Source organism: Callithrix jacchus, chromosome 6 (assembly GCF_049354715.1).
Source record: "Callithrix jacchus isolate 240 chromosome 6, calJac240_pri, whole genome shotgun sequence".
NCBI classification, from domain to species: domain Eukaryota; kingdom Metazoa; phylum Chordata; class Mammalia; order Primates; family Cebidae; genus Callithrix; species Callithrix jacchus.
Window position 1 is genome coordinate 156,444,940 of NC_133507.1, and position 11,472 is coordinate 156,456,411.

Here is an 11,472-nt window from a genome sequence, read left to right on the forward strand (position 1 = left end):
GCAACGTAAGTGCTAGGATCAGTTTCACTGTGGTACAATACATGCAACGTAAATGCTAGGATCAGTTTCACTGTGGTGGAATACATATGTGATAGAATACCACATGAGTGGTAGAATACATGCAACACAAGTGGTAGAATCAGTTTCATTGTCAAGGGCCAATCACTCATCCGGAAACAGCACACTAAGGAGGAGAATCTCCATGGCCTGAATAATGTCCTTGGAGTGAAATTTGTGTCTTTGGAGCACTGGGGCCAGTCCTCTTATGTGTATATTGCCAGCACCTGTGGCCTAATTCAACTTTGCAAAGGAAGAGACACAGCTGAGATTCCAGGCTGTGGTCCTCAACCCTCCACAAAAGATGGGCTTGCGGAATTACAGAATGACGAAGCTGTTCACGGAATCCAGAAGCCGCAGGGTCAGCCCTCTCCCCTCTGGCGAAACTGCACTTAAATGAGACTAGGAGGAGAGCTGGTCTGCTCACTCTTAAGGAGGCTTCAGGAAATAAAGTTCCTCAACCTCCCTTAGTAACTAGTCACTCTTAAAATTTTTTTCTGTCATGAGTTTCTTTGGATGTCATTTGTTAAAATGTCAGTTCACGGGCTCACGGGATCCTCTCATAGAAATGCTAAAAGGGACCTTAAGGGTCAGCTAGTCTTGCCCCCAAAATGACAAATTAGAGACTCAGACCCAAAGAAGTTGAAGAATGTGCTGAAATCACATGGCTAATGGGGGCAGAACAGAAAGTCTCACAGGTGCTTCTTTCTTGCTTGCTTGCTTGCTTGCTTTATTGCTTTATTTCTTTCTCTTTCTTTCCTTCTTTAATTTAATGGAGTTTAATTGAGAAAAAAAAGAAATGAATGATTTGTGAACTGGACACCCTCTAGAATCACAGCAGATTCGGAGCAACTCCAGAGGTGCCTCGTGGTCAGAACAAATTTCTAAACAAAAAAGGGATGTGATATACAGATACTGGAAATGAGGTACAGAAACAGAGGGGTTGATTATAGCTCAGCATTTGCCTTATTTGGACACAGTTTGAACACTCTGCAGTCTATGAGTGGTTGACATGTGGGTACTGGGATTGGCCAACACTCAGTTATTGTTACAGGTGCATACTACTAAGTCAGGTTTTCAATCTTGTTGGCAGAGACACAACAAAAAAAGAAAATTTCATGCCAATATCCCTGATGAACATCAATGTGAAAATCCTCAATAAAATACTGGCAAACCAAATCCAGCAGCACATCAAAAAGCTTGTCCACCATGATCAAGTTGCCTGCATCCCTTGGATGCAAGACTGGTTCAACATACGCAAATCAATAAACGCAGTCTATCACACAAGCAGAACCAATGACCAAAACCTCATGATTATCTCAATAGATAATAGAAAAAAAAGATCTGTGATAAAATTCAACATCCTTTCATGCTAAAAACTCTCAATAAAATAGTATTGATGGAACGTATCTCAAAATAATAAGAGCTGTTTATGACAGACCCACAGCCAATATCATACTGAATGGGCAAAAGCTGGAAGCATTGCCTTTGAAAACCGGCACAAGACAAGGATGCCCTCTCTCACCACTCCTATTCAATGTAGTATTGGAAGTTCTGGCCAGGGCAATATAAAGGTATTTAAATACGAAGAGAGAATGTCAAATTGTCTCTGTTTGCGGATGACATGACTATATATTTAGAAACCCCATCACCTCAGCCCAAAATCTCCTTAAGCTGATAAGCAACTTCAGCAAAGTCTCAAGACACAAAATCAATCTGCAAAAATTACAAGCATTCCTATACACCAATAATAGACAGCCAAATCATGAGTGAACTCCCATTCACAGTTGCTACAAAGGAAATAAAATACCCAGGAATACAACTTCCAAGGGATGTGAAGGACCTCTTCAAGGAGAACTACAAACCACTGCTCAAGGAAATAAGAGAGGACACAAACAAAGGGAAAAACATGGATAGGAAGAATCAATATAATGAAAATGGCCACATTTCCCAAAGTAATTTATAGATTCAATGCTATTCCCATCAAGCTACCATTGACAGAATTAGAAAAAAACTACTTTAAATGTCATATGGAATGAAAAAAAAAGCCCATATAGCCAAGAAAATCCTAAGCAAAAAGAACGAAGCTGGAGGCATCGTGCTACCATGGTTCACACTATACTACTAAGCTACAGTAACCAAAGCAGCATGGTATTGGTACTGAAACAGATATATAGATCAATGGAACAGAACAGAGGCCTCAGAAATAATGCCACACATCTACAGCCACCTGATCGTTGACAAACCTGACAAAAATAAGTACTGGGGAAAGGATTTTTTATTTAATAAATGGTATTGGGAAAACTGTCTAGCCATATGCAGAAAACCAGGTGCTACTTTCTACCCATTCTTCTCTGTCCCCTTCAGAGCTCCCTGATCTGCTCTTCCATGTGTTTATTTTAAGAAAATACAAGAGAAAGGATGGGGTATCAAAAGGACAGTTCATCCCTGCCCTGTATGGGGCCTTGAAAATACTCTGCCTTGGGCATATGCTCTGGTTCTCCTGGGCACAGAGCCAGGTTCATTCCCTCCTGCTATACATCAATGTGGATTTCATACACATCTGTGAAAGGCTCCCAGAGTGGCAGCAACCCTCTTACCATCAACTCAGATGTCAATGGGTTCCCTACCCCTTGCCTCTAGGTCTGACTCATGTTTAGGGTAGGGAGAGCCAAAAAATGAAGTGAATCTCCGTCTTCACCTCCTCTTCTTCTCCACCTTCTCTTCCTCCTCCTCCTTCTTCCTCCTCCTCCTCTTCTTCCTCTTTCTCTCCCTCTTACCCCTGTGCCACCGCATGGTTTTCATGATGCTCTCGCCTAAACCTGTGAATCAAAGCACAGAGGACAGACAGCGATGCAGCTGCATGGAAAATGTTCCCATGGATCATTAAAATATGTCATTCTTTCCTGTGCATCTTTAATAAGAAGAGGCTTTTTATTATCACCGCTGTAATAGGCATTGCTAAGCAGGCTCACAAAGGGTTTTGAAAAATATTTCATTGATGTTTCAAGTAACCCTTTAAAAAAACCCTTTAAAAGCCAAAATTAATTCATAACTAAAACTTAATCCATACGTAAGGAGCTTACCCATCAGAAGACAACAGGGTTTTATTCTGAAGAATGATGTATGTGAGTGAGTTCTGACAGCCCTGTCTGAGGGTTCCCAGCGTGCTGCTTTCTGTGGGGTCAGAGCACCACATGTGGGCCTTGCCGTGGTCCAATATTTTAATTTAACTGAGCTATTCATGTTGGCCCACACATCCCTGCTGAGCCTCACGATGCTCAAAGAATTGTGTGGGGCTTCATTAGAGCAAGCTGCCTCCAGCCAGGATTTCACAGCCAGCAGGGATAAAGCCGGATGCACGCTGTACCTTTGGGTGCAAGCTTTCTGCTCTGAGGCACACCTGCTACCTCTGTCAGGCCCACTTTGATGTAGCTGTCCAGGCAGATACAACTGAGTGAATGGTACTGTGGAAGTGCTGGCTTGTCAGCAGGCACCTGTCACCAGGAAGGTGAGGGGATGCCCAACTAGTAGCTGCCAGGATGCAGGGACCGCAGCACCAGGTGCTGGCCACTTGGGGAAGCAGGCTTGGAGACTTGCATGGTTTGCCGCCCCCAACTCCTCTGTCCAAAAGCGCAGCCCCACCTTGGGAGAATGACTTTGCCTTGGGGAGGCAGCAATGGTCAAAATTCTCACCGAGGAGCAGCAAGGTGTGGCTGAACATTTTCAGAGTGAAACATCCTAAGTTAGCCTTAAAAAATCCCAAGTTCTGGATTAGCATGAATAGTTTATAACAAATTTCTCTGTTTACCAGTCCTGGCAGCTGAGACTACAGAGATGGGCGCTAAGCTCTGGATGCAAATTCATTTAATCAACTAATTGGCCGTCTAAGTCTCTGTAGATAATTAGACCCAGAAATGAAGACCGAAATAAGGTGCCAACATCCCAAGCAATGAGCTCATCCTTCTTTCTCTCTCTTTCGAAAAAGGATGTGTACACATCCTCATGAGGCACATCCTTGTGAGCTGTGCCTGTTTACTCTTCGCCTTCCACCAGGACTGGTAGTTTCCTGAAGACTTCCCAGAGGCAGCAGCTGCTATGCTTTCTGTACAGCCTGCAGAACTGCGAGCCAATATAATCTCTTTTCTTTGTGAATTACTCAGTCTCAGGTATTTACAGCAGTGCAAGAACTGACTAACACAGATCTGAAGTTAGACCACCGGTGTTTTCTTAAGAAGAGAAGCACAGGAGACAGTGGGAGCCACATTGCTGCCCGAGTGTCACAGGCTTTGCTTCTAGGGTCTGCCACAGACTCACCAGAGGTGGCAGGTCACCTGCACACAGAGTTGGTTGTGGCTTCAGTTATAACGTGATACCCCATGAAGAACTCTTCTTTTCCGGGATATTTTTTTTATCTCCAAGTCTCTGGAGAGCTCTGAGCATACTGTAGGAAAATGCAGGCTAATGATGAATCCTTCATACCTGTGAGCTGGGAACTAGAGTGTAAACCCCGCCTTGAGTTCTGCCTGGAAAGCCTGGGGGCAAGCCGTGCGTTTGGGGTTGGGGACAATTCTCTCCTAGACTCCACTCCACAGACTGAGTGATCTACAGTGAGATATAAAGGACAGCAGAAGAGAATCTTAACTCTGAATAAACAGAGTGCAGCTTGATGCTGTACAGGCTGAGTGTCTCTTATCTGAAGTACTTGAGACCAGCATGTTTCTGATTTCAAACGTTTTCAGATTTTGGAATATTTGCATATATGTAATGTGATATCTTGGGGATGGGACTCAAATCTAAAGAGGAAATCCACTTATGTTTCATGTACACCTTAAACACAGCCTAGAGGTAATTTTATAGCACATTTTAATCATTTGGTGCATTTGACTTCATTTTGACTGTGACCTGTCACACGGTCACGTGTGAAATTTTCTTCTGTGGATTATGTTGGTGCTCACAGTTTTGGATTTTGTACTTCGGATTTTCAGATCAAGCATGCTCTACCTGTATTTTCCTCCAATTAGAAGCATCTCATCTATAAGGATAGTCAGAGGTCATCATGAGGAAACTCCACCCTTGTTTGACGGGGAGGTGTGGCTCCCAGTTTTTGCTCGTTTTTCCTTTTGCCTTTTTCTCCTTTTTGTCTCATTTTCCTGGAGAATTTGACATCTCTTCTCTTCCCAGCTTCTACTCATTTTCTTCCTTCTGTCATTTTTCTCTCGTTCTCTCCTCTCCTGGAGAGTTTGACCTCCCTCCCAGCTGCGCCTCTCCCAGTCTCCCCGTTGAGCCTAATGCAGGAGCCTGCACTGCTGGCTGCAGCTGCTTCTCCACTCAGCCCTAGACGGGGCTCCCCATGGGCACCACTTTGCTTCACAAATCCAACAATCGCTATTTGCCATCACACGTAGAATAGAACCAAATCCTGCCTCTCAGGCCCCGCCTCTGCCTCCAGGCCCCGCCTCTGCCTCCTCCTCACCTTCCCCACCCCAACAATCGCTATTTGCCATCACACGTAAAATAGAACCAAATCCTGCCTCTCAGGCCCCGCCTCTGCCTCCAGGCCCCGCCTCTGCCTCCTCCTCACCTTCCCCACCCCCCACCACCCCCGCCCCCGGCTCTGCTTCCTTGCTTTGGCCAGTTGGGCCACTCTGTCCCAAGTTGGCTCCCGCATCAGTCTCCCGTGCCCTCTCCCTCAGGGAGCACTGAGCAGCCCATTCCCTCCTTCCCGCTCTTGTGCTCAAATGTCACCCCTTCCCGACCACCCTGTGTAAAACTGCCTCCCACATACACTTATGTATGTGTGTCTCTATTTGAAAAACCACAATTTTCCAAAATTAATACTGCAACAATCGAAGCCATTGAATGGTATTCTTTAAACAGGTGAATTGTAGGCACATGAATTATATCTCAATAAAGCTGTTTGAAAAACGAAGCAAGAATTCTTATTCCCCTGAGGCTCGTGTCAGCTCCATGAGAATATCTGCATTCTTGGTTAGTCCTTATGGAAAATAGAGAATAGGCAGGCTCCCGGGGCCCCTTTGCTGTCTGGGTGGTGCATCTCCACCCCACCCGGCTCCAGTGCTCTGGCTGGGATGTGTTATGACTCCATCCAGGCAGAGATTGCCACTGCCCTGCCCAGCCTCCGTGGGAGCTGGGTCGTGGGTGGAACTTGGCAGCAGGCACCAGCTGACAGACCCTGCACACTGAGATGCAAGCAGCCCATGCGGGCAAGACTATTGTATAAACATGATCTCTTCTCAGCCTTAATCCAGTGGATTAGACACAGCTGTGCTCGTTCTGCTGGTTCTTTCATTTCACAGCTGCTCCATGCAATTTGATCGACAAAAGTCCAGTCTGTTAAGGTGGAAATTGTTCTCTGTAATTAAGAATTTGCTCCTCCATTGCAATTTGTTCTAGATTTGTTCACTTTCAAGATGCCACTTGGCCATCTTCTTCTGTATTTCAATCGATGATGAAAGAGAAGCATGGATTGTATAATGTGGTTTCCAGGCACGTGGGACTGTTGACTTCTTCTGGTTGTTCTCCAAGGAGCTAGTAGAAATGTACAGAAGGGAAGGAGAAATGTGCTCCAAGGACAGGACAATTGACCGCTGCTCACAGGCTGGGCAAGCCCAGCATGGTCCTTTAGGGAAACAGCACCTTCTAAAGAGAGCAGGGGAGAATCATCTACAACTCAGCTCATCCTCCCCCCACCCCTTTAAAATGTTACTAAAACCAGCAGAGCCACTTTATACCAAGATATTTGTACTTACTCTTAAACACTCATTCCAGGGGCAAGTAGCCATTCCTGGCTAAGTTTCCACTCTTTTTTTTTTTTTTTTCTGAGATGGAGTCTTGCTCTGTTGCCCAGGCTAGAGTAAAGTGGCATGATCTTGGCTCACTGCAACTTCCACCTCCTGGGTTCAAGCAATTCTCCTGCCTCCGCCTCCTGAGCAGCTGGGATTATAGGCACCCAACACCACACCCAGCTAATTTTTGTATTTTTAGTAGAGATAGGGTCTCACCATGTTGGCAAGGCTGGTCTCAAACTCCTGACCTCAGGTGACCCACCTGCCTTGGCCCCGCAAAGTGCTGGGATTACAGGCGTGAGCCACCACACCCAGCTGAACTTGCCATTCTTGATACTTTACTATAATATATCTCCAATACAACACTCATGAAGACACATTACACATACACACGTGCAGGTGTGCAGACACACACAAGCTCTTTTCAGTTTCTTTTCTTTTTCCAAGATTGTCTCTAATTCCCAAACCAATCAATCACAATGAGACCACCAGAAGCGGAGGAGCCTCTGCACCCAGGTGAATTTCTAATTCAACAAACTATAAGACGTGTGGCATGAGCCCATTTGACAGACGGAGACACTGTCAGACTCCAAGAGCAGGGGGATCTTGGGCAAGGCCACTAGGCCACGGGGAGTGGAGCTTTACTCGGTGTACCGACCCTACAGCTCACACTTTTTCCATGAAGCCAAATGCTTTTCTAGTGGCCCAACGAGGGGTAAGAACCACACAAGACAATGCACCTACCTTCACAGGGTGCCAGTAAGACACAGGCACCCAATGTCGCATCCCTCAACATAGAAGTTAAAGTTCTATTACTGTGTTCCTGTGCTTCATCTCATGTGTACAAAGCAAAGACCCCCTAGACAGTTAGATAATATTAGAAACACTCCGGCATTGTGTCATTATCATTCTGGGCCATTGTTTCATCATGGGAACAGAACCACACGCACAGACAGCAGTCATCAGGAACAAAAGCATTGTCGTCTGGGCTCAGGCAATCATCCTTGACAATAGGATATGCTCTGTCTGATTATGACATAGGCTACTATAAAGAACATGCGTGTGTGTGCCTGTGTGTGTTGTACATGTGTGGGTGTGTGCACTGTGTTGGTACTGATGGTAACACTTACATGCCTACTCCTTCCATTCCTCTGCTGCTGTTTGATTACTGAGGACCTCTGCCAAGGGATAAGTCAGTTACTGAAGGTGGAACTCATCTAATTAATACCTGTTTGCATCCACAACATCTAGCATGCCTTCTTTCCTAAAGACGTCCGCAATATGCCAAATTGACCCTTCTTTATATTGAAATTCTAGTTGAGGAGCTTGGTAAATGTGAATCCAAGTCTCTGAAGTGGTATCTAAAAGCTCCGTGCCTGTGTATTTGGGTGCAGAGTTGAGCACCAGAGACCAGACTGCACCTGGACCTCAGCAGAGATCATAGGCAGGTTAGGAAAACCTCATCTGGGCAGCATGCATGGTCTGGAAGGGCAGGGCTTTCAGGGGCAGAGCTGGGATCTGAGCCCTGATGAAGTTCTCATCTGAGGTCAAAGTTAGAGCCACGGCTGGAGCAAGACAGGGAAAGCAAGGAAGGAAAGCTGAGACGTCTGATGCTTAGCTCTCTATCAGAAAAGCTTAAAGTTGCATTAAAACATTTTTTCCAATTGTTCTCCCTCTCAGTGAATGCCCCAGTAGACACCTGGGGGTCACCAGTGACCCTTACTTTCTCTCTGGAACCAGATGCCTGCCTCTCATCTAGTGCTACCAATCTTCCAACTTCCCAGTGTCTATCAAGTTCACCTCCATCCACCACCCCTTTCGCAGCCCTTTCCAGCCTTCCATGAAGTCTTGTGGGGACAGTTGCAGTGTTTCACCATCTCCTCCACCTGCACTCCCTCCGGCTTAACTCAAAGGAGTCTCCCCTTGCCATGGGAGGGATGTTTGGGAAATGCAGCTGTCCTCCCGGGAGCTGTCCGCCTGAAGCACTGTACAGCATGCCAACTGCAGGCTAAAGACATGTGCCTTAGACATGGCCTCTGGCCCTGCACAGTTCGACCCATTGGCCTCCCTGGCTCCATCCCACTGCTCTGTTGCACTCTCTGCCCCTGCCCACTGCTTTCTCACCACAGGGCCTTTGCATAGTCTACTCCTCCTACCCAGACCCCCTTTTCTCCCTCTTTCCTCACGTGAGTCTTGCTCACCTGCCAAATCTCAGGACAGCTATCACCTCTCAAAGAAAGTTCCCCTCCTTCCCTAAATCAAACCCCACCTCGTGCTTGCATGTGAATCCGTGCCTGTCCCACTGGGTTGTGAACTATTGCCATTGTGCATTACTCACAGGTTAGCAATTACTGTTTGTCTCCCAAAGGACCACTGGCTTCTCCAGGCAGAGGCCACGACTGCACCTGCTATCATCGTATCCCCAGCATTTAGCAAGTGAGTAGGACATGGTAAGCTCTGGTAGATGCTTGGTGACTGAAGGAAGGAATCAATGCTGTGTTTTGATTGCCTTGGCTCTAGGACAATGGTGACCAGTTAGTGCCGGGACGTTTGATGGTCAATCCACCAGTCATCGTTCAGAAGTTGACTCTACCTGGTATGAAACAACCACACACCGGTCAGGCAGACGGCTGTCAGCCTCTCTGAAGGTTTGCATTTCCAACCAAGCTATACATCAATCACAAGACTCTGCCTGATAAAAATAAAATTTTAAAAAAGCCTTTTTCCTCAGCCTCTACCTACCCTGTGGATGCCCACTCAAATCAGGTAGATGGCAGGGCAGTCGAATGTGCTGCTGTCCGAAGCATGGGGATATAGAACCAATATTTCCATAAGAAGTGGCATGTATTTATTGAAGTGTGTATTAAAAACACGTATAACTGGCATGCATACCCAACCTGGGACTTCACAGATACTACTGCTTAGAATAAAGCTAACTAAGAAAGAAAAGAAACAGGTAAAATTCATTTACAAAGTCTGTATATAGAAAAAAATAAGCGAAATCAGGGGTCGGCGAGCTGTGGCTCAGGCCAAAGCGGACCACAGCCTGTTTTTGTATAACTCATAAGCTGAGAATGTTTTTTTCTTTTTAAAAGATTAGAAAAGAGGTAAATAGATTACAGAGATCAGTGTAGTCAGTGCCGTCAAATACTTACAACACAGCCCTTTCCAGAAAGAGGTGTCTGACCCTGAACTAAAGACTCACAGTAGGCAGACGTGGGCGGGTGTGGGCAGGTGTTGCCACATGGTGGCAGAGGTGGTGTGTGGGTGGACATTTGGGAAACACGGTGATAAGAAACTTAGGTCAGAAGTCAGGTACACCTGATCCAAATCTCGCCTACTTTCCGGCTCGGTGACGCTGGATGAGCTCTTTGACCTTCCTGGGGCTTAGCTTTCCAGTCTGTAAAATGGGAAGAATAATACGTGCTTCATACATTTGAAAATAAATACAATTTAAAAGCTGTTGAAACCCCTCAAACACCTCCAGCCTTGAGAGAGATGTGGTAACTGTGATCTGAGCCACAGATGGTTATCGCGTCTGTTTTTCAGATTATAGATTCCCTTGCATTTTTATTTTTCTCTTTCTGTACAATGACTAGAGAGAGCTGAACGACTTCAAGGATGAAAAACTCCTGCCTCCTTAATTAACGAGCCTCGTGATAGATTAACTTCCCCCTTTGTTTCCCTGCTTTGCTTAGACCAGATAACAGAAAGCCCATGCCTAACATTTCCTCCGTGAAAAATGTTAAATGTCCCCTTCCCGAAAAGCACCACTGCCCATAACCAATCAAACTGTGGTAACTATTAACATACACCAACTTTGTATGAAAAATGTAATCCTGCTCAAAAACCCTCCTCTGACTGCCTGTGTAAGTGAAACCTTAACTTTCTTTCTTTGAAACTTCGATTCCATTTGTTGGAGTTGATGTTTCCAGAAGGGCCATCCTCACACTTGGTGTTTTAAGAAACTCTCTTTATTCATCCCTTCATTGATTGTGCTTAACGCCCCAGTTGGGTCCTCCAAGAGGCAGATGCTGAGATGGAGTTAGGACCACCAGAGGATTGCTGGGAATTGGCCTCTGTGAAAGATGAGAGGGAGGTGGATTGGACAGGGAGCACCTTCAGATGCAATGCATCTCTGCCAAGGTCTCAGTCAACCACACAGGGAGCAGTTCCCACACTGGATAGAAACTGCCAGCCTCCAGTGTCTGGCTGTGCTCAGTCAGTGTCTGGGGACAGCCTGGAAGGAGTGGGGGGGGGAGGCTGGAGGTGAACTGGCTGGAGCCCACTGTACCCCTGCAGCTGACTGGCTAGTTCTCTCTTGCAAGATGTTTGCTGTGCTTTCTCGTGGATGCTGCAGCCCATCCCTTGCTCCCTGAGCCTGTGCTTCTCCACACATGTGCTGCAGCTGCACCAGCAGGGCCCCAGTGGGCTTCTAAGGAGGGTGCCAGTGGTACTCCTTTTCACCCTCCTCCACTATCTGTTGTAAATTCCCCTCACCCTGCACCATCCACTTGGTAGATCTGGGGGGCTTACCTGGTGATGTGACCCAGACCCCATCCCAGGAGGAAGAGTTCTGGATCGCATCCCTTCTCAGGTGGGGGCT

General features: G+C 46.3%; 1 long non-coding RNA gene across 2 annotated transcripts; it reads right to left on the reverse strand.

The window, feature by feature from the left end:
- Positions 1-480: 480 nt before the first annotated feature.
- LOC118154819 (uncharacterized) lies at positions 481-11,441 on the reverse strand. 2 transcript variants are annotated; one of them, XR_004745081.3, is made up of 4 exons: positions 11,403-11,441; positions 10,022-10,266; positions 9,205-9,459; positions 481-2,879 (listed from the first exon to the last, which is right to left on the reverse strand). It is a non-coding gene; the product is annotated as an uncharacterized LOC118154819 (long non-coding RNA). The 2 variants fall into 2 exon arrangements; XR_013519421.1 differs by lacking the exon at positions 9,205-9,459.
- Positions 11,442-11,472: the final 31 nt, after the last annotated feature.